This window comes from Manduca sexta, chromosome 19 (genome assembly GCF_014839805.1).
Source record: "Manduca sexta isolate Smith_Timp_Sample1 chromosome 19, JHU_Msex_v1.0, whole genome shotgun sequence".
Classification (NCBI taxonomy): domain Eukaryota; kingdom Metazoa; phylum Arthropoda; class Insecta; order Lepidoptera; family Sphingidae; genus Manduca; species Manduca sexta.
In genome coordinates this window covers 11,890,867-11,915,019 of record NC_051133.1, presented here as the reverse complement: position 1 = coordinate 11,915,019, position 24,153 = coordinate 11,890,867, and the positions used below count along the sequence as shown (strand labels likewise).

The 24,153-nt window shown below is 32.5% G+C and overlaps 1 protein-coding gene across 3 annotated transcripts in view; it reads right to left on the bottom strand.

Annotated features, from left to right (window-relative positions):
* Nucleotides 1-23,529, bottom strand: part of LOC115440351 (serine proteinase stubble) — a 146,369-nt gene extending 122,840 nt beyond the window's left edge. For all 3 annotated transcript variants that reach the window (XM_030164613.2, XM_030164614.2, XM_030164615.2), the window contains exon 1: nt 23,373-23,529. The gene's annotated coding sequence lies outside the window, so the exon portion shown is untranslated. The remainder of the gene's footprint in view (nt 1-23,372) is intronic.
* Nucleotides 23,530-24,153: the final 624 nt, after the last annotated feature.

The following is a 24,153-nucleotide window of genomic DNA, read 5'->3' as shown; positions in this document are numbered from 1 at the left end:
CTTTTACTGTGATTTTAATTTTGCTACAAACTTTAATAACCAATGGATCGTTCAAAAAACAATATTTAATTTTCAAACATGTAAAATATGAACTATTTTGTAAAAATCTTTCGTTATTTAGTTGCAAAGTTTTGATTGAGGTGAAATGTTAGTAGCTACGGTTATTCATAGTGGGTTGATTACCATAAGGGCAGTATGCAAGACGGTGCGCGTAGAACGTACGCGCCAATAATTTCAATATTTAATCTATTTTACCTATTTTAATACATACGTATTTTAACTAGTTTGATGTTATTTCGTTGTAAGTTAATTATTCTGGACCTGATAGTAAATAAATTACAATTTAAATGTAACGTTTAAAAGATCATATCGTCTCTAATCTATATTAATATTATAAAGCTGAAGAGTGTTTGTTTGAAAGAGCTAATCTCAGGAACTACAGAACCGATATTGAAATTTCACTAATAGGAAGCTACATCACTCTTAGTGCTTTAGACTACTTTTATCTCGAGGAAATGATCACGGAAAAACTTTTACAAGCAGACGAAGTCGCAAGCAAAAGCTATTATTGGATATACGCCTATTGAACCCGAAACGTAAACAATCTAAAGATACAATGACTGCTTTTTTATTTTTCATTCAGTGAGTAAAACATTTGCAAATGTTAAAATAAAATTACGACTTGCAAAATATTTTTTTCCAATATTTTAATTACTCTTTCGCACGCTTACATGTTTAATTTATTAAAGCCGTGGTTGACTCGTTGAACTTTTTGAATTCTTTTTCGAAACTGGCTTCCAATTTTTTTTATTTTAAACAAACGTAAATCTTGATTGTTTTCCTTGAAAATAGTTGATTTCTAAGAACCGAAAATCTTGATTCTTTTCTCATTGTTAGATATGTTTGTATTATATACAGTCGTATAAATATTGACATAGCAATAATTGTTAAACCAATAAAAACTGGTGACTTTCTAATTAAGATATTGGACAAAGATAAATTGAACAATTCGCTAGTGTATTCGCCAAATAATCGTGATTTAGCACTTTGACACTAAAAATAACACTAATATTTGTTACAGTAATTAGCAAATGGGTGACAGTGTGCAAAAATTAACACTCAACCTCTTCGCTGGGTGACATAACGGTATTTATAGACTAACCCCCTTATTCATAAACGTTTTTTATCTAAGGACGGAGCAAAGCTGTGATAACAAGCCTGTTTCTCAGTGCCCAACGGCACTGAGAAATAGACATAGGGCCATTGTGATTGGTTATTATTGTTGTATTTCAATATTAGCCAATCCCAACGGCCCTACGTCTACGCACCGGCGAAGACTGCCATGCCATCAGCACTGAGAAACAGACTTGTTATCACAGCCTTACTCGATCGTTCGATAAAAAACGTCTATGAATAAGGGGGTTAACCTCTATTACATACATATTAACTGTGATTTGGTTAACTGTTTAAGTAAAAACATAATAATGTGCTAAAATATCACTTCTCGTGTAACAATAGAAAAGTATAATTCAATAGATAAAAGGTTTTTAGCTCGTGTTATCTTTATTATGCCATATCTATATTTGACCGCTAGCTTTTGATAATGATGATTATGGATAAATATTTTCCCGAGATAAAAAATAGCTTATAGCACTCAAGAGTAATGTAGCTTCCTAGTAGTAGAAAAAAATCAAAATCGGTTTAGTAGTACTTCAGACTAAAACTTTCAAACAAACTCATCAGCTGATATATCAGTATAGATATACATATATTCACACACAGATTTTTCGAGTCATCAAATCCAAATCCATATTTTCTCACTTAACCAAAAACCATCTCTCTGACATTGAGCTGTTATTGCCATCCTCTTCCTGCAGCATACTTATACTTTCATTAAAATTATAGCAATACAAAACATTACTAAAAAATAAAACGTTACCTTACGGTGTACGTGGGTTTATTTATTTGATTAGCATTTACATTTCAATCGATTGTTTTTTGTTGTCTATTGTTGTTCACGGGCTGCATCGCGCGTGCTTTTACTACGTGATGTTTATTAAGGCCACTGTCATACTAGGTGAGAAATGCTATAGTAGCTATAGTTAACCTCGTATTTGTTAACTAGTCATCTTATTATGATATTTCGAAGACTTTACAGCCTTCGTGGTCACGGTGGTTCAGTTGGAGTCATCTTATTAGTCAAGTACTAGCTTGTTTGGGTAGTAAAACATTCCGCATTCGATACTTAGGTTAGTCAACCGAAATTTGTTAAACGATTTATAAATCACAGTTCGCCCTGTACCATATGCAATATAGTGGAAGATGTACATCATATTCTAATGGAGTGTGCCCGAAACGAGGATCAAAGAAAGATATTATTTCCTAAGTTAGATTATAATATTGGTATATGTAACAGTATACTTGCTTTACCGTCTTCGAAGGAGGCGAGTATTCTGTATGATATAGCTAATGCTGCTTTTGTGAATAGAATATAAGGTCATTTAATATATATACAATGAGGGTGTCATAATCACCTCGTGATAAAACCCTCTTATTAAATAAAGAATTTAAAAAAAAATCACAGTTCGCCCTCCTTCATACTGATATCATAAAGTGATAATGATTTCTTATGTTTACGTGAATGTTTTACATTAAAATCAAACTTCGTAGTCACGAAGGCTGCAAAGTCTTCGAAACGTCATGATAAAAACCAAAATATGAAAACCGCGATAAAATCCGAAAAATAGTTTAATTTTAATCATAAAGTGATATCTGGTGATAAGTTGCTCTATAGTATTATATTCTGATTTTGACTGATTGTAGCAATCTTGTTAAACTATTGTATTGGCAACTCTTTATGAAATTACAAGTATATTAACTTATTAAGTTGTTTTTATTCTTATTTTAAACATAGAAAATTTATTACTTATTAAGTTAACACTCTCTCGCAAGAACATTATCTTTATTTATTAGCAAGTGTCCTCCAAAGATTTCTTAACGATTGAACAAAATGCAAATTTTTATCATCCTCTACGTTATTAATTATTTGTCTCCGAAACGAAAGTGTTCATGCTTAGACGACTCCTAAACACATAATAAAATTAGCTTTTAATTACTGATGGTTATATAAGAGAGTTTTACGCGAGTAATGCTTTCTAACCGCGTTTTCGTTATCCATTTGTTGAATCTTGAAATATGATAAGAAAGTCAGTTTCAAATATTTCAAGTAATGGTGAAAGTACAAACACAAAGTTTTGCGAATCGTCTGAAGAGTTTATTCTTTCGTGTTATTCTTAGATTCATACTTCGTGAACTTAATAGTTCTTTGATTATTCGCAAGAACTTGTTAAAGTCTGCGTTAATTAAAGTTTGTGTGCTTTAAGTTAATTTGTATCTTTGGTTCTGAGAAATTCATTTTGTTTTTAATATTTTCTTAGTTCTTACGTATTAAGTTGTTATCGTGAATACTATGTGCTATGTTATATTTTAGTATTTTTATGTCTGTTTACTGTATCTATGATTGAACATACTTTAATTTAGAAACTTTAATTAATCTTACTAATATTAGAAATGCGAAAATCTGTATAAATATTCGGATGTTTGGACATTTTAATGTTTGTTAGAAGTAAACTAACTAACTAAACTAACGTATTTGGGTGAAACTTGGCTGAATAGACTCTATCCTGTACTAACACATAGGCTTTTTATACCGATAATTTGCTCCCATGGTAAAAAAATATTATTTTTAAATATGGTGTTAGCATCAATCAGTGACGCTATAAACTGCAACAGTAATTTAGGAACTATATTAGCGGGATATGTTTTACATGCGGACAGAACGAGCAAAGCCTAAATAATAAACGATGGAGTGATAAACTATAACATACATTTTTAACAAGCATTTATCCGTATTAAATGAATGTACAAATAACTGTAACCAGACGACCTCTTATTTACTAACTTAAATTATACTTTTCTTTTTTACTCGATGTGCGCACACGCACATTGTGAACGAAATTCGAAATACAAAATTGCTCCTATTACACGCTTAGGTTTTTAAAAGAAAAAACACATAAATTTAGTTATTACTTCAATTTGAAATACTAACGTGCAGTTAATGGCCGCCAAAATAAGTGATAGAAAGTAGGAAATACAAATAGCCTGATGATACATAATCGATGACAATATGAAATATTTTTAACAATTGGCAGACAATTGTGGGTAAATTGTTCGAGGATACAGGGCCGTACTTGAAAAACGTGTTAGGGTTCTGACACTCTCCGATGGTGACCCACCAATCAATCCACAAATGAGAATGAAATTGAGAATGACCAAAAATCGATTGAATTCGAACCAGATATTTTTTTTTGAGTTAAGCTAGATATTATTTAATTAAGTTACAAATAATGCGTGGATTCTCAATAAACCTATAAAAGAGATTGTTCAATTTATCAAAGATATTCTGGTAATAATAAATTCGTACACACACTTTGTTGCCTGTTATATTTATTACAAGAAAATGTCTTTTAGAATAGAATCCAAATATAGTACATGTATTCTCTAAATACAAAACATTTATATCTTCATAATCATTCATTAACGTCTTTAATCCACACAAAATAAGGTATTATAAGCCTAAGAATTCTAATAAGGAAATGGCAGTACAATAAATTTCCAAAGTCAGAGTGAAACAATTCACTTAAACCGCAATTTATTTATGGTTTTCGTGACACAGGCTCATTAAATTAAACAATTCCTGGACTGTATCGCGATTGACTAATTTTAGAACGGAGTTTATGGCCTTTGCTATTATAATGTTGTAGTAAAATAAATTGTTAATGTTTTTAATAATTGCTTTTAATGTGAAGGCCTTTGTGACTACGCTTTCATACTTTTGATATTTTACGACACTTTTCTAACTTGTTAAAAATAGTCCAAAATTAACCAAATTATACTCAAACGTCCTTAAACAAATTATGATCATAACTGAATATAAAAAATCAATAGAGTAAAAAAAACATTAAGCTAGAAATGCAAAAATAAAAACTCAATTTATTAAAGGTCCCATAAAATATCTGATTACGTGCCTGTTCATGCCAAAGAGAAAAATACAGTGAATATAATGGCGAATCCACACGAGACAATACGTGAGCCCACTTAACAATAATAAGCACCATTTGTGGTGTGCAAATTATGCTCATTTTCGCGTAACGTGACACACAGACAGCACAAATGTCGTTCTAATCTCTTTATACGTGCACGTACGGATATACCCATAATTATATTTAACATTAAAGTTATATTAAGGCATAATACATACAATTATGGTACTTATTACATTTTATGTTGTTTTAGTTGGAATATTTTTTGGCTTAGCATAATTATGAGTAATACTTAACCGTAATTATGATGACAAATTTTATAATAAAGATACCAGATGGTGTAAAAGAATTTTGCAGTTTGCAATTAATTTTTACGATGTCGCCAGCATGACGTCACAGTTTCGGGAACAACCTATGTATATCCGGTTCCAACAGGCCGGCATAATTGTGTCGACTGCCGAGGGGTAATCTCTCGTCATTTGACATTCTATTGAACTCCACACTCCACTTACCATTTGGTGCAGGGGTACCGTGCCCGCATAAAAAAAAATACTTCGTAAGGGTTTTATAGTTATCAAGTATTGTATGTTTAAAACACATTTAAACGCAAACAAAATATGTTAAGTAAATATATTTTAAAAATAAATAGGTTATAATATATAGCTTCGTATTTTATACTAACACTAGACTGAAAAAACCATTAGGTTTTCGGCGAAAATACTTTGTTGGTTTAAAATAATTCTCTAAAAATACTACATTGCGTTTCAATTTATATTTTAGCACACTATTGCTTTTTGTTTTATCTCAATAAAATAAAAACGTGTTTTTATTTCATGACAAAAGATAACCTTAAACCTGAACTTAGTGTTAATCCCAGTTTTTACGAGTTACTACTTTCGACGGTGACCGTCATAAAATCAAAAGACAAGTTTGCATTAACAGAATGTGGAATAATGGAATAATTGTTTTAACGGCGACGAGTCTCACTTTTTATCGAGATCTGTTAGTTTTAATCTTTTATAAAGTCGAGCTGTATGTTTTCAGTTGTCTTATGTCCTAATTGAATTTAAACTCCATGGGCTAATCGATTTTGAAACGTATTCTTTACGAATTAAAGTTTTATGTCATTTTAAAAACTTTTTTTTACGCACACACGCACAAACAAAAAATATAGACGGTCTCAACTCACGTTTAAGAATTATAATATATATTAAAATTCTTGGTTTCTCAAGACACACGTTCCGCCTAATTTCAGAACCTCTGGCAATAAATTGTACTTTTATTAAAATATTTTTTTTTGGCCCACTTATATTTACATCAGGGATTTTTAAACGTAATTCCAGTGTCCATGTTATAGCCAATGCATTCCCAAGTACATGGTTTAACATCTGTACTGTGTACGTAACTAAATCATACCGTCATAGTATTAAAAGCAACCACTAATACCAAATAATATTCCCAAGTTGCTCATTCGTCATACCTGTATATCACTTGTCCGGTCAAACTAGCTCTTACTTTGACTGCGGTCGCAACTTGCAATTTCGTTGAAACATCACACTGACACGGCGTGTTTCAAATTTCACCAGATTATATCGTTATAGAAAATTAAATTAAAATTCTATACTGAGACATTGATTATAGTTATGGCGGCGAGGTATTTATTCTCATAGTTTCTTGTAAATTGAACGTGTATTTTTCCTCATATTACTTCCGGGTTGAACTTACAGGGTGTTTGTTATTTTGACAAGTAAATAATATAAATTGAACACGCAAAAACAACTGAACGGATTTGGACGAAATTTGGCAAACGGGTAGTCTATGGTTTGGATTAACACGTAGGCAAGTTTTATCGCGATAATTCTTTCTTAAGGCATTTTTAATCAGTTATGAATAATGCTTTATGGACTTTTGTAGCGGAAAAGTTTTTCACGCGAGCGAAGCCGTGAGCAACACCTAGTATTATAACAAAACGGGGAATGGACCATACAAATAATTTTCGCGACCGCTTCTATGAATCATAAATCAATCGCCAAATTAACATTTCGAGCACTACGCGAATCATCAATCAACACAATATTGAAAGCATTAAAAGAGCACCGCATTGATGAACAAAGCGAAATGCGTTCAGTTTTGATTTATCAAACGAATTCGCTAATGACAATTCTCATAAATGGATGCTATTGATTCAGTTAGATATACGTAGGTGTATATCAATAAATTCCTTAATCTATATTTTTTTTATTTAACAAAAAGCATAACCCAGAACACAATCATTATAAAGAATACTTAAGCACTAAATTACACTATATATTAATACGTGAAGAAACATTTTGTTCTCCTTTCTAAACACACTGCACGCAAGGAGGAGTATGAGATTTGGCACGTTTATAGTTCATGCAGGTGTGCAGAAAAATTTATGTATAATATATTATATTCGACAGTCGAACTTGAACACTACATGACTACTAGAATCAATAAATTTCATCGGCGCTGGTTTGTTGCATCAGCCGTCTGCCAGAACTAACCTAAAACAATTCTCCACCATATTCTGTTTGTCCAAGACATATAATTCTATTTCTGGGAAAGTGGATGTGTTTGTGGATAAATTGCCGTATTTCAAAAAACTTGTAACATTGTTGAGAGATCAAGGTGTGTAATGTCATTTTGCACATTTTTCGATTTTTATAAAAGTCTTTATTATTATACTTATAATTTGCTCATTGTTTTTGAATATCATAAGGTCCCCATCCTTTTTTTTTCTTTAAACTAATTTAAATTTAATGTAGTTGCTACTTTTATTTGTAAAAAAATACGCTTTAATGGTTTATGTCTAGTTAATATTAATACTGGTGTATTTTTTTTTTTGTCAATGCATGCTGTAACACTTTAAAATATTGTGCATTTAAGCCTATTATTACCTTTATATTTTATTGGAGCTATTTATAATGTAACAACTACTGGTTGTCCTAATTATAAATAAATATCTGTTAGGCAGCATATATTAGACAAAATTACAATTAGAATCTATTTATTTGTGGACTATACTATATTTTCGAAGTCCCAAATACTTTCTGTCTTCTAATCTCTATTTCCTTCTTCTGAGATGCGCCACAGAACACAAAATATATTCCTTTGTTATGTGGGATTTACCATTCTCCAGGTATTATTTGTATGGATAGTGGAGATCTCTAAGTTAGGTAACCTACTCCCCAATTCTGACCTATGCTTACATACAATATACAATCAGGACGTAATTCTCAAAATGGACATTTATGCCGATGATATGACTGAATATTGAATAATCAATAACTGACGTCGACAGCCGTTTTTCCAATGTCATAACATACACCGCTACATTCAATATTTTACCATATCGATATAAAAAGAGATCTCTTTCTTTAGCATTTCAACTATTTTTATAAGAAATTGCTTATATAGGCATCGACTGAATCCGTAGAAAATTCTCATCAACCAATGAAGCCGTATAAACGAATCTAATCAAATCCTCTAGACGTTTTTCAGCTTTACGTTTATAGATCCGTACTTTTTAGGGCACTAGTGGCCTCAATACGTCTATAGTAGCACATTTTTTTGTTTGGAATATCGTGATACGCCACAAAAACCAGACTGAAAGTGTTAACAGAGGTTACTTTTATAGTTTGAACAATATGACTATAATTTTGACTTGTATGTCCCTATTTTTTTCTAATCAGTGTCCCGGAACCTGGAATTTCTACTCGATATGGCGATAGACTCGCATCATGAAAGGGAATACACATGGCGGAAAGTGTTGCGCCTCTGCCTATCCTTTTGGAGATAAGGTATGATTATGTATTTTGTCCCTAATAGAATAACTATCCTTATTCCACTGATATGTGGGGTGGACGCAACATGATCCCACTCGCAGAAACAATTTATGTTAGCTTTTATACAGCTGGAATAAATTATAACATAATATACAGTTAAAATCTTCATTTATTTATTTCATTGCACTTCATACATATTATCATATAAATGCAGACTTCAAGCCACAGGCATTCTCTACCAGTCAACTTAGGGTGGTGCAAAGATAAAAATATAGCAGGTGCTCGTCAATACATTTTAGTAAGTATCTAAAAAACTAAAAAAAAATACTTTAGCTATTCAACCAGCTATATGTTTGCGAATATTTTGTATCACGTCATGGTACAGAAATAACCATCCCCTCATTCTCTACATCATGGTATAGTGCTCTTATTTACTAGAGACGGTCGAAATCCCCAAATAAACAGTGCAAAATCCAATTAACTCGAAGCGCGTTACCCGCGGTCGGTCGCACCTGTACCGTTGAGTCCCTCTCGCTCGTGTATCAATAACGCACCAATGCAAGCATTAAAGCGGGATTCTTGCTGCCGTGAACACGGATCGCTATTCTGATTTTATGAACTGCCAGCAAATTTGTTTGTTTAGACATTTTATATTTTACTAGATTTTGGTCGTGGCTTCGCCCGCATGAAGGAGTTCCGCTATAAACTTCCCGGGACAATTAGCCTAAAACCTTTCGAGGATCTTAAACTATCTCCATACCAAATTTCATAAAAATCTGTTCGGTACATTTTGACAAAATCGATAACATACAGACAGCCGGATAGGAGACCTTTGTTTTATAATATGTATAGATTCGAGCACGACAAAGTGACTGTATCATCATCATCGTCTAGAAAGGATATCGAATAGTAATGAAATGAAACGAAATAAAATAATTTTATTTGAACCTGTAAAATGTTATACATTATATAGATTCAGTCAATATTAATTCTACCACCAGTTCGAAATGCAGTTCTCACCATAGAAGAACGGGCAAGAAACTCTGATGTTGCTCTTTTCAAAATCAGTATAAGGTATAAACTACAATCCATGATGAATGAATAGATAACTATCACACGCCCTACGACACTGTCATGCCGGCCTACTAAGCTGCTTCTTCCCGCTACTGCGGAAGGACCCAGTATTATAAGAAAAAGGAAACACGAGCAAATGCTATTCCAAAGCCTGATGTTGTGGCAAAGAAAAGAATTGGTGAACCTATTGTTCGGGTCATGATGGCTTTAACCATTAAGCTATGGCAAGACATTTTTCATAGTATAGCAAAAATGCACTGCACCTCTAAGCCTCATTCAAATTAATTCAGCAGTTTCTGCGTCACCTAACGTCATAATATTTACAAACTATCGCATTCATACTATTGGTATTATTACTTAATTGTTTGTCCATACAGGTCCTAATGACAATTCTTTCACTAATATAAAGCAATATTCCTTTGTTTTGTTAGTAGGTTTAACGCGAACTAAGCCACAAGCAGAAGGTAGTATGTATTATTACCTTACAGGCTCTTAATAGGCATTTAACTTGGAATTTGATCGAACATAAACAACTTTCGCACACGTTTCAAACAGTTACTTTAACAACTCGCGAATTAACGTTTATGTGTTTTAATATTCGCACAATGAGTAAATTAAAACAATTTGATTTAATAGACCATTTAGCTTTTACTTCAGTAATTCTGATAATTACTTAATTTAATAAAAAGCCTAGCGTTCCAATAAATTATCTATATATTTTATACAAAAATTTTATGCCAAACAATTACGATCCTAAATCAATAATTTAACTATATATGGGACAAAATATTAAACAATGTTTACTTTGAGCCTAAGAAAGAAGTCAGCTGAAATACTAACATAATAAGCGTTATGTAATATGCAATGCTTTGTAATTTAAATCATCTCTGATCTTGCTTTTAACATCAGGCTCTTTATTTGCACAAGTCACGTACTATTGAATCATCCATTACCTAAGCTGGATATCGAACCCGGATCAACATGACGTGCTAGAAATCCGGGTTTGTCACCGCAGTTGCAAAATCTTCTGAGTAATGTTTGCACATCCTTGTCCCCGAACACGACAGCTGACACAACTGTGTTATATGAACAGCTGTTGCGAAAAGAATAATACTTTTGTTTAAACTCTGCTCCGGTGAATTAAGGTTACGGAATAGGCCTATGTTAAGGAAAAAATAAATAAAGACTGCAGAAAGATTTGGACAAGTGATAATTTTAAATAAATAATTAGGTTAATAATAAAAAGGCGAGATTTGGGACTGCTTGGCAAAAATAAATTAAGGGTACTGCAAAAAGGTTTTGATAAGCGACAACTGTAAAAAAAAAAAATGGGACTGTTGACTACCGAATGTTGACAATCCGGAGTATTTTCTACCAGATCGGTAATATTTGTCTTCTAGAAGACAATATAATATTAATAAGAATACCAGTTATGAAAGGTGAACATTATCGAAAGGGCACCCAACACACCATATACTAATATGCATAAATGCGGTTTGCAAATCGTTCTGATGATAATTAGATTCTACATAAATTAAAGCCAGAAGGGATCGGATTAAATAGGTATAGACCCTTCAGCACTGAAGAATACATATTATATTAATATGGTAACAAACTCTGACCGAGTCCATACTCAATAAGAACACGAAGTAGTTCCTTGTGGCTGTTTATGTTTCGAATACGGTTTACATTTCTCCTCCTCCTTGTGTTAATTTTCTAATGCTGACTCATTAGATCTTCAAAAATTAAATTTTCGCATATCATGCATAGTTTTTACGAAGGTAGAAGGTGACATGACCATCAAATATAGTACGAGTACTCAATTTTGACATTACAAGAACTTTTTCGAAACAAGAAATTTTAATTTTATTTCCTGCAAGTGAAGTCTAGTTTAAAATAAAAAGTCTCCCCAGAATAAGGCTCCATCTGGTCCGTTTGTAAGTGAATATCGGCGGGCGGAAGTGGTCTTGCGCAATGGATCCGCCGGATTCCGACGGTGCTCTAAATATATGTACCACGAGCGCTTTAAATGAAAATCATATTTCTTATTTAATCTTACGTCTATTTTTTTTAAACGACTTTATAAATAGAAAGAGGTTCGCAATTCGCTGTGTATTTTTCATGGTTTGTTACGTCAGAACTCATCTATAATTTATGTATAGATTTGGATTTAATTATTTGACAGAATATACTTCCAGGTCACATAAATCGTGACTTCAAAATTGGTTACCAGTACCTATATAGGTATCGAATTAGCCAACAACCGAGTTATTGAGTCCACTATGTTAAAATATCCTCTTTGCCTATAGACAATCATCATAACAGAAGAATCAAGGATGCTCTACCGGTCTTGACGAAAGGAATAGGATTTTTTTACAGAGCCACCTTCACACCCGCTGTTATAACTAGTGTAAGCCAGTATCAACATTGGCACGTATTTTATGAAACCGAGCGGTGAAGCTCGGCGTGTATCATAGAACACTAGTCTATTTAAGAATTGGTTAAACAAAGTGGACCTTCAAAAATTTCAATAGCAAGCTGTTAGTTCACATTGGTTTTCTGAAAGACTGTGGTACTACCCCGGTCAAGCTGGTTTTATATCACTTACAAAACAACTCATTTTGTTAGCCATCACTTTACTTTGATTTTCTGAAAGACTGTGGCACTACTTCAGTCAAACTGATTCCATACCACTTGCAAAACAACTCATTTTGTTCGGTTAAGATATTTTCATCCTGATGCGGAAGAACTTTGACCATATCGTCTAAATTTAATCCTGGGCAAATTATGGCATTAAAAATGCCGTATGGATTTACCTTACCGGGAAATAAAACTCGCGACCGGTTTCCATGTACGCTGCCGTCAACCACAAGAGACGATCTGATCGATTATGTGTTATATATCTTATAAGGATTAGAGGGATATGTTTTTTTGTCTTTTGCAGCATCATAGATTTTTAACTGTCTTCATATTTTACAAGTGTTGCAAATGTAAAACATCATATATTTTCTTATTTAATCTTACGTATATTTTTTATTTTTAAACGACTTTAAAAATAGAAGGAAGTTCGCAATTCGATGTGTATTTTCCATGGTTTGTTACCTCAGAACTCAGTCGTTTATATATAGATTTTGATTTGTCTTCATATTTTACAAATGTTGCAAATGTTTAACACTTTTATTGCTTTGAATGACGAGACAAGCTTGCCGGTCGCCTGATGGTAAACGATACTACCCATAAACAGTAGAAATACCATCCCACATCTTGAATTATAAAGTTGCTAGAATGTGATGCTAAAATGCTGTCAAATTTAATTTAAATAAGTCCACCAAATTACTCTAACAAACATCGAAACCTTCACACCTTGAAAGTTTCGAATTGAAATATAAAATACGAGCCCTTAAACGAAATGACATTAAAATACTTCATCCAAAAAAAACATTCACGTCGAATTGATAACCTCCTCCTTTTTTTAGTCGGTTAAAAACTCCATCCTCATTACAATCGTAAAGAAACGAACGCGAAATGCTCACGCAATAACACTCGAACGTCTCAATAAACAGATTGAGATATAGAGGGTACATTTAGAGACACGCACGCTAAATATTATTTAAAACCTTCGTTAAGCTTTGTCGGTTTGTTTGTAGGGTTTGATACGTGCGGTATCGATGGAATATTTAATTTAGGCGTTTTGTTAAATATTTATAAATCAAGAATAACGAGAACGTTAAGGTGTTTATTCAGTTTTTTTCTGAAGAAATTACTGCAAGGTCTTGTACCGACCCAAGCTATGGGAGTGTATCAAAATTAGCATTAGAAAAAACGCAAAGAAACTTTACTTATAGAGCCAACCCATATACTAAATAAAGTTGACAATACACTAATAGATTTTAATTAGCAAAAAACACCAAATGAGGTATATAGAAGAAATAAGACATTATAAATGTGCAGATAGAATTTTTATTTATATGTAAATGACAAAGCTATGGTGAATTTAATTTTGATAAATCGTGCATTTATGGACACAACACGTAGTAACAAATACTATGTTCACGTCAGATTGTCGTGTATCAATGAATACTAAATGTACGTAATAATCGATAATTTAATTTATGAGAATGAGACTCTGTAAAAACTATCAAGTTGTATACATTGAATAATAGACGCTAGGTAACCAGAAGTATGAATCAATGTAACTTTTAATCAAAACCTTTTTTAGTGTTTTTTTTAAAACATCGTTTTTGTTTTTTTTGTATATAAACTATTTGTCCAGTAACGATAACAGTTAATTCTTTTTTTTTATTTTTTTTTAAATAAAAATTTGTTAAGCAATAATGGTGTATATAGTAGCGCGGTTCTACGAAAAAAAAAGGATTTTTAAAATTATTAATTGTTCAAAATTATTATCCTGAATACATCAATGACATTAAAAATTGTGTCAATCGATTATTTCTCAATCGAAAGAGTATCGATTCATTTCCCATTTGAAATATCGAGTATCGACAACACGACTCGAGGGCTCCCTAGCAATTCTTTTACTTTTTACGATCGTGTATCGCGTTCCCATTAAACACATTCGGGTTATGAACAATGCTTTACGATTTTACCGAAGGGTTTCGCGGTTTCTTCGAACCCGAACAATGTTCGTATAAAATCTGTTCGCGGAGGCGATAAAATTTAATTCAAGTTAATGCGATCCTTCTTTATGTTATGGATTTAACAAAGAATTTCATTAGCCCATTCGTTTTTAAGGGTTAAGTTAATTTGTAAATACGAATGTTATGAGTATCTTGGGTTATTATAAATATAATATAAATAAATCTCTATTTCTTTTGGTCACGCTATAATTTAAGAAAGAAGTATCCGATTTTATTTATCTTTTAATTGATTATTTTTAATCTTTGTAGAAGTTCCTTACGGAAAGTAAATTTAAAAAATTGCTCAGAAAATTGGAAATTTTCGGAAAACTTTACGACTATTTTAACTTCTCACCTTTGATGAACGTGAACTTAGTAAATAATTGTTGTTTATTATATCTTTTTTTGGGTATAAAGATATAAGATCGCATGTATGTGTAAATAATAAGATTAACATTTTTTTTTATTAAAATTAACCACGCCGCCATATCTTTCTTTCTCAATACATATTCCTTGTGCTTTAAAATCGTAAATACACAGTAACCATAATCCGTAATTCGACTGTTGAGCAATATCGTGATATATTTATATTCAATAGTCCTTCAGATGTAAACGCGTAACGCGCCCGTGCGTGCTGCGAGGCCTATGACACCTGCATTCAATGCAAGGGCAGAGACGTAATAAGTACAGTAAGCGGGGACCAGTATATTTATTAACGCTTTTTAAATTTAATATGAACCAGGAATAAATGATTACGAACATAACAAGAGTTGGTCAGACTTTTATTAATTAAAAAACGTTTGTATTAAACGTTTTTTAAATTTTATATGAACCAGGAATAAATTATTTTGTTTATACAAGAAATCTCGTATTGGTGGTTCTGACTCGATGCGTACACCTACTATCGGTCTTATAAATATTGTCTCTTCTTTCAGTTTTATTAAGAAGAAGATTACCAGACGTCCTGCATCGTCTCCTTAACTAATATCCATCATTTTCATAATGCAACACCGCACCTAAAATTCTACAAGCTTTATAATTTCATGAGCGGCACTAACAAAGTTACTCACTAATTTACAAATAAAACAAAAATTTAAATTCATATGGTTTTACCCCCAAATGACCCCCATTCTCAACCCTTCAATACCCTCAGACACTACGATGACATTAAGATATTAATCAGAGTGAAGTGCACGCGAAGTCATGCTTTAATAGGACCACTGTTTAATGATAAATTGAACGACTAAACTGAGCAATACTCATGGGACCATTACTAAAGGATTTTTATCTATGCAACGTTTAATGGGTGTCAATGTATATCTGTTGAATAAGGTTAGTTAGACGGGTTTTAGACAGATCTGTATGCTTTACATAGCTGAGTACGGGCCTGCTACTAATATATAAGAAGGCTTTGGGTTGTTTGCGTGAATATCGCTCAGAACTTTATTTATTTAAATTTTATTGTACAATATACGAATTATAAAAAAACGAAAATACATATGATAGAAATAATTTAAACATAGGTGGTACATACAAATGGAACCTTGTTGGTGCTAAATAATTTTCTTACTCGTGCATTAAGGAAGTAGACAATTAATTTTCCTTCCTAATGTTTATTTTTACGGTTAAAAGATAGATTAGTGTTACTAGGGACACACAAAACTTTACTAATTGGTGTCTGTCCTTCCTGAGGTTCCTGGTCTTGTCTTACAGGAGTTCCAATTGCTGATGCGGTGACAGGATCGTCTTTATTTAAGTATATTGCAATACCATTCAAGTCCTGTAGGATGCAGATTATTATTTGAACCCAACAGGGTAACAATCACACATTCCATAACAACACATTCCTTGTTCCGCTATCAGCCCATGTTCATCTAGTAAGATATCAGTGGTGAAAGGTGAATTGTTCCGAAAAGGAACCCGACATTATATATAGGTACTAATATACATGAATGCAGTCTACAAATCGTTCTAAGGCTAATTAGATTTTACATAAATTCTATGTATAGACCAAGCGACGATAGCCTAGTTGGTTGTGGAACGGACTGCCGAGACGAATGTCCGCACGTTCAAATCCCAAGGGCACATACCTCTGACATTTCTAAAACATCGTGAGGAAACCTGCATACCCGAAAAGTTCTCTGTAGGAATTTTCGAGGGTGTGTGAATTCTACCAATCTGCACTAGGCCAGCGTGGTGGCCTAAGGCCTTATCCCTCTCAGTAGTAGAAGAAGCCCGTGCCCAACAGTGGAACAGTATATAATACAGATCTGACATTATATTATTATTATTCTATGTAATAGAAAGCCTTAGGAATCGGAGTATATGGACCCTTCGCCACTGTAAGACATGATGGCACAAGGCTGGCATCTATGTTAAAAAGAAACTGTAAACCCCCCCTAGTGACATATCGAGTTAAAACAACCAAATATGATCTATGTAATCGGCAAAATGATTATCTAGCCAGACCAACTCTTAGCTGACGATTTTTTTCATTTAAATCACCAGGTCGCAACAAATTTACGAATTAATTAAAACATTATTCACGAATATTTTTACTAATTATAAAGACCGACGTTTTCATAATTAACTCAAAACACGACGGACCTACTTCGTTTAAATAACATGATCATCCCAAAAGATAAGAATAATATCAAACTCGTATTTATTATATTTTATGATAAAATCATTTTTAAATTTATTCACAATTTATCTTTTAATTGGATCAGTAATGGTTATAGCCCGTGTGTAATCAAAGAGATTACGCGCTTCTTTCGTTTTCACATGAAAATTACACGGTTTTCATTACATTATTATTTAATGGTAATAAAGTATTGCGTAATGGTGTTAATGGTGAATCAGCATGAATCATCGTTAGCTATTCTAATGGTTAGCGTGGATGGTGATTTTTTATTGTTGATGGCGTCCTACGTCTTGTCACAAAAAAGGTATTATTGCATTTTATTTTACGTTTTTGTACATAAGTTTTATTATAAGATTTAATTCCCGCTCAATTAAAATATATATGCCCTGTATTATATACTGTCTCACTGCTGAGCACGGGCCTCCTCTACTACTGAGAGGGAAAAGGCCTAAGTCCACCACGCTGGCCTAGTAGATTGGTAGACTTGACACACCCTCAAAATTCCTATAGAGAATTTCTCGGTTTCCTTACGATATTTTTCTTCACCATTAAAACAAGCGATAATTCAAAAAGAATACACACATCATTTTTTAAAAGTCAGAGGTGTGTGCCCTTTGGTTTTGAACCCACGGACATTCGTCACGGCAGTCCGTTCAACACACAACTAGGCTGTCGCCGATTAAATATGTCTCAATTGAAAATATTTTTGGAATTCAAGTTCTTAGTAGATAGGCACGTCACCCATTACTCAGAACAAAAAAACGCAGTACTATGACGCAGTACTCACAACAAAAACATTGTATCAAAACTTTCCGAAGGAGCCCTGGCTGCTCCTTCGGAAATAAAAGGCAAGTGGATGTCAGAGATCTGGTTTGGTTCGCACATCTTGCTATTTTCATTATTCGGTTGTATAAAAAGCAAGTGTTTCAATTATCTTGTCATTCAATTGCACGTTTCATAACTTAACGTACTCATTTCGAAGTAACCAAAAAGTTCTTGGCAGCCGTCGTTTTATCGGTTATTATAAATAAAGTGGAGCAGTGTCACTCGATCTTCGCTTCCATTAAAAATGACATAAAAGTGTTGATAAAAACAAGACGGATTTTAACTTGAAATTAATAATTTTTACAGTTATTTTTATGCAGCTACGCGCCATTAATATTGTAAACCGGTACACATAAATACAATTTATCAATGTGAAAATTATTTTCAAGTTGTATCATACTTCATATTTTAAATATTCCCATCCCAGTAAATGGAAAATACTTTTCGCGGACACAATTTCTATTCAACATAGCAGTAGTCTCGAACGTATAAAGCATAGAACTTAAATATTGATTTTGGACTAAAAATGTCCTCGTTTATTTCTACTTTTACTAATTATTTGCTTTAAAACTTTTTAAACACTTTTGTTAATTGCTGATATACTCATATGTAAGTAATAAAATTCAATTAAACAATATTATGTAAGTTATATGACTGTCTCTAGTGTAATATTCCAGAGTTTTAATTTATCATATGTTAATGAGATTTCTCGAAGCGTCGTTATGTCAGCAAGGCGAAAAAATTAAAGCGAATGAATGAAATGACACGACGACCCCAGACGGGTGAGGGACCCGCGTTAATTAATAATTTGTGGTGTTTTTTTGTAGAACGAAAAATCTTTAAAAATGGCGAAAGATAATTTGAATTTAGAACGTAGTTTTTTGACAAAAACGTTTTTAATATTCAAATTTGGAAATTTAGAATCATTTTATTTTATTTTATTGTTGCCATTTTGTTTTTTTTTTTGTAATATTGTTTTTATAATGTTAAAGCAACGACATATAATTAAAAAAAACTGTGAAAAAGGATTATGGAATTCATAAAAATATGCAAGAGATTATTCATATATTATAAAATAAAATAATTAACATAAATACAATGAATGAAGTTAAAATCTCAATATTTAAATGTTTTATGTAAACAATAGCATTTCCTTTTAAAACACAAAACCAGCCAACTCCGTATTCGGTTACGATAATTAAAATTCTTATTACAAAACCAACTTTCGAAAACATCTTAAGAAATCCCGCTTTCGAACTTCGGTTATCAACGACATTATTCATTGTCACTTAATTGATAATAAGAAGTATCATTTCATCGATTCTCTAAGTATTTCGTTTATTCATCGGGTCGCAACATTACAATTAATTTCAATAGATAACTGAATTAATATTAATCACTCAATATTTTATAATGATAAAACTAAGCAAAATTAATATGGCACTCAAATATCTCCTATTATTTATAGGTTTTAATTATAGTTGCACGCGAATCCATCTTTAAGGTATTTGTCGTAAAAGCCATAACCTTTTTTGTCAAGCCGTTACCAAAAACTTTATTTATTTTCAAATTATTTAAATTCAATAATGGCGGGTCTTTATCAATTAATATTCTAATTAATAATATATGTTAGCAAGAAGGTCAATGTGTCTGTCATAGAAATTGGTTTAGCAGTTTAACGTCCGAAATAAAAAAAGTCTGTCGCATTCATAATTTGTATGAATTTACATATTGATGTGAACTAAAACATTTTTTTTTCCTTTTTGGCTTCGCAGTTTAGATGCATTTAGCCAATGTCGAGTTATTTGGGAAGACAATAATTAAAACAAAAGACTTTTATAACGACCACAGATAATTAATAATATAACCTAACCATAGACAATAAGGCAATAGACTTAAACGACCATAGATAATTATTAAGTTACAAAGCTATCATATTAAAAACAATATGGCGGTGTTCTTGCACCATGCACTCGGTGAAAACCCGTCGTATCTCGCTTCAAGTCTTGTTTCGCGATCGGCCCGTGTGTATCCAGTTACGCTGACCGGCATAGCGATTACGATAGTCGACGATATAGGATTACGACTGACTTTCCATCGGCCTTTTTAATTGTGTTATGGATGTTTAATTTGAGTATTGATTCATTTAATTATAATTTTTAAGGCGTTATATAGCATTCCACTGGGATCAGAGATGTGGTTTAAAAACTATTAATAATTAAATTTTATAAATTTCAGACTTTAAATTGTATCGTTTTATAATTCTTTCCTTATTAGAAAATTACAGATGTCTTTAAAATGTCTTGGTTCACCGTACTTTAATTTAGTATAAAAATGTACACAGTTCAAATTTAGAACACAGCAACAAATCATCTCAAGGTAGTTAATAATGTACATAATCAACCTTTATTTAAGGAAACCTGCCAAATACAACGAAATTCAATTCAACTAAAGCAATACGAGCATTAATACATTAGTATAATACCCGAGCGCGCGTTAAGTGGTAGCTGAGATCGCCACAATACATTGTAACTCTCACTACGCGTGCGCGAACCACTGACACACTCACACGCGCAGAATCATCTGACTGCCTAGATAATGCGTCGCGGGAATACACACAATCACACATTTTTATATACAACTGAGTATTTATAACAAAAAAAAATTACATATATATTTTTTTCTTTATTCTAAATGTGAATCTATGAATTTTTACGTGTATATAGCTATTTATAAGACTTAATTTTATAAAAATATTATAAATTTATTTTAGTTTTAATTGTTTATTTATTTCTTAAAGTTTTTGTGCATCATAAATTTCGTTGGTTGAATTTATAATCTTTAAACAGAAAGTAACGGGTTATTGTATTCCTGGTGGGTTTTGCGTCAAGATTTAACTAACTGTATAAATACAATTTATTATTCAACGCTACGCTACTATAATTATGCAAAATTACATGATACAAGTATATTAATATAGTGAGATTAACTGATATGTACATAATTATCACGTGCTTGACTGAAAATAACAAGATAAAAAAACATTTTTTGCACAGATTTTTACGTGGTTTTATTGTCGGAAGTCGGATTTTTAACATTGCTAGCGACATACTAAGATTTGCATGTCTCAGATGCATATCGGGTACGATTCACCGGTGAAAATGTATGGAAATCGTTCAATTATAATAACAAATCGTTGACAGTTCTTATGCGTTTGAAAAAAGCATTGGATTCGTTTCACACTTTTTACCGACATTCGCAACAAAAGAGCGGTCGGAAATGTCTTGATCTAATTATATTGTACAGAATCTTGAATTTAAAATTCATGCCTGCCATTCATCTCGGCAGAATATTTTAAATCGTGTTATGCCGTGTTGCTAGATACTTTGAGATTAAATCTTTGTTTCTATATTCTACTTACGTATAATTTCAGTCATCTTATTGCATTATAAATTTATTTATTATTTCATTTGCCTTTAATTTCCATTACTTATAAATTGTCATCAAATATTACCAATATTTATCAAAAGTGAAATGTGCCAGAATTTATTGTTATATTTTTTTTTTCCATATATCAATAGCTCCTAAGTAAAGTATTGTATCTGAAAAAATAGGGAAAAAGTTAATAAGTGAAGATTTTTTTAATGATTTTTGTAGTACTTAGATAACGAAAAACTAAAAAGTGAAAATCATATTCTAAAGATACGATTGTTTACTTTGTACCCATTGATTAGTCTCAATTATTTTATCTCATTTAATTTTAAAGCTAGATGAAATTTTAAACGCATACTTATCAAGATCAAGATCAATAAATCACCGCAATGTTATTAAATTCGCTAAAACCATACCGTGGTATTAATAATCAAGAGATTTTTTACCTTAACTATACTTATTAATAATTATTAATCACACGATACAATCTTGATAACTACGATATGATAACAGAAAAAGTGTTAAACGTGAAGAGACAAGAATAACGAAAGACAATAGAATTAATGAGGATAGAAATTTATTTAATTGTGATTGATACGACAGTATAGCGAAATCATGTTAAAAACAATATTATAGTTAAAACAAAGTATAAGGCGACAGTGAAGGCTGCAACAGCTGACGGTAATGACAATATAGATATGGATGATTAAAATTATTTTAGAAATCAATGTAAATGATTTGCTTATAAATTCCTTCTAAATAGAGTATCCTAAGGAGATATGACTTCTCTTATTCCTAAACAAAATTATGCATATTCTAAAGATATTTTTTGTATGTATGTATTGTAAATTTTTGATTACTTAACTTGTGTCATTTAGAGAAGAAATATCGACAATAATGATGAATTTAAATGAGATATGGACGTAATTTTGTTTTTGTATTATGGGCTCGACTTTTGATACGATCACACAGTTATAGGTGACTGAAGAAATTTATCGTCATGTCTGGAAATTGTTTGGGTAATATAATCAATGTGATGTTTTCCCATTAATAAGAACAAACATTTCAATTATTCAAAGAACAAGTTCTTATAAAAATATTCTCCAACCAGCATCTGGAAGTGCGGTGTTTATTAGGCTTCCGCAAATATCAATTTTATAACTATGCAACTTTCTCAACGGTACTCATAAATGATATAACTGCAGATCTGTCGTAAGTTTTAATGTAACTGTCGGTTATATTTGCAAATCTCACAATCAGAGGATCGGAATGGTCTTGACCTTTATAAGTCCCGCAATGACCAGTTTTCGTATGAAGAAGTTGAGAAGACTACTGGATTTATTCTGGATGATAATGAGGAAAATTAGCGGAAGTTCTATATGTTTGACGTTCATGAAGATGCTGGTCTTTCGTAAGGTTTAAGAGATCATCATGATCTATCAGCTGTTGTTAAAAATGTTTAAATAACCCTGATCCTACCGGAGCCATGACCATCAGTCTGTAATATTTCAAACTACGATGACAGTTGCGGGTTCCGATTCCCGCAATAATCTCGGCTCCCAGTTATCCGAATGTAGGTCAACCTTAAATTTCACACTTTTCACAGACGTGCGCGCGTTGCGTCGCATCGTCGAGCCGCTTCGGCGATTTCGTGCATTTTTTTCGCATGTGACGATACGGTTTTCTAAATAATTTAAATACGCTCACGCATTACAGAGAGCGAATTAATCGCAACAGAATTAGGTTTGTGTGTATTCGCGTGCCGGCGTGCTGCGGTCAGTTTGTTTTGCACTATGTAAACACGGTGTTGCGCGCAAGTAGGCGACTGTTTTTGCTTGATCCATCGACTTACGTTGTAGGGCACGGTCAGGGAATCCAATGTAAACACAGAACCATATCACTGTCACAGAGTTTGGTGCGGGTGTCACTGCGCGAGTTCGCGGCGTGGTGTGCGGCGTGAGAGCGTGCGATCGGTACAGCCGCGCCAGTGGGACTGAAGAGTGGACGCTGGAGCGCCGCGCCATGCGCCGGCGCACCATACGCGCTGCGGACGCGCCGGTGCCGCGGTGAAATGATCCGTTCACGTGGACATGCCAAACGAAATCGCATAAGTTGAATTGTTGCAATTTTAAGGATTGGTAAACAGAATCATTCCATGAACGATATACATGGATAATCAATTGCATAATTTTATTTTAAAAAAATTCACAATTATATTTTGTCACCATATCATAACAATAAAAATATTACTTACACTTTAAGCTTGAACACAAAACGTTTTATCGCACATAATAAACAGCCAATACGCTTCGTGACAATTAAATTAGTCGTATCGCAAATGAAAGACAAACTTTCTTATTTATAACTCGAATGGGAATACACGTCGGTCATATGTATCAACTACATGGTAATTGGCTAGCTCACTTTCCATTTAATTTATTCCAGTGTAACAAACGAAGTCGGCTTTTTTCTCAACACCTTCTTTGTAGGGAAATCGAGAACGGTTTTAGTGTTTAACATTCTTTTTTGCTTCTACATGATTGCTTAGTTTTATTCAAAGATTGTTGCGAGCTGTTACAAAAAATAAAAACATGTATAAATTGCTTTTTATAGAATAAAGCAACTGTGCTAGT